Source organism: Schistocerca nitens, chromosome 1, assembly GCF_023898315.1.
Source record: "Schistocerca nitens isolate TAMUIC-IGC-003100 chromosome 1, iqSchNite1.1, whole genome shotgun sequence".
Lineage (NCBI taxonomy): Eukaryota > Metazoa > Arthropoda > Insecta > Orthoptera > Acrididae > Schistocerca > Schistocerca nitens.
In genome coordinates this window covers 1,052,156,799-1,052,157,424 of record NC_064614.1, presented here as the reverse complement: position 1 = coordinate 1,052,157,424, position 626 = coordinate 1,052,156,799, and the positions used below count along the sequence as shown (strand labels likewise).

The 626-nt window shown below is 53.7% G+C and overlaps 1 pseudogene; it reads left to right on the top strand.

The window, feature by feature from the left end:
• The first annotated feature begins 268 nt into the window (after positions 1–268).
• LOC126209196 (5S ribosomal RNA) lies at positions 269–386 on the top strand (annotated as a pseudogene).
• The last annotated feature ends 240 nt before the right edge of the window (positions 387–626 follow it).

The window sequence follows — 626 nt, the reverse complement described above, 5'->3', positions numbered from 1 at the left end:
AGTCCCCTAGAACTTAGAACTACTTAAACCTAACTAACCTAAGGACAGCACACAACACCCAGTCATCACGAGGCAGAGAAAATCCCTGACCCCGCCGGGAATCGAATCCGGGAACCCTGGCGCGGGAAGCGAGAACGCTACCGCACGACCACGAGCTGCGAACTCTGAAATAGTGGATGACTACAGTATAAGTATTCGTGACTCGTGCGTTACACTACATTTTCACACCCGCGTACTTGCTTAGTAGGTAATAGTTTTAACGTCCCGTGTCAACGGCCTTGCCGCAGTGGTAACACCGGTTCCCGACGGATCACCGAAGTTAAGCGCTGTTGGGTTGGTTTAACACTTGGATGGGTGACCATCCGGTCGGCCGCACGCTGTTGGCAAGCTGGGTACACTCAGCCCTTGTGAGGCAAACTGAGGAGCTACTTTGTTGAGAAGTAGCGGCTCTGGTCTCGTAAACTGACGTACGGCAGGGAGATCGGTGTGCTGACCACATGCCCCTCCATATCCGCATCCAGTGACGATTGTGGGCTGTGTGGGCTGAGGATGAGACATGGCCGCCCGTTACCATTGTGCCTTCCAAGGCCCGTTCGGACGGAGTTTAGTTTCTTAGTTTAACGTCC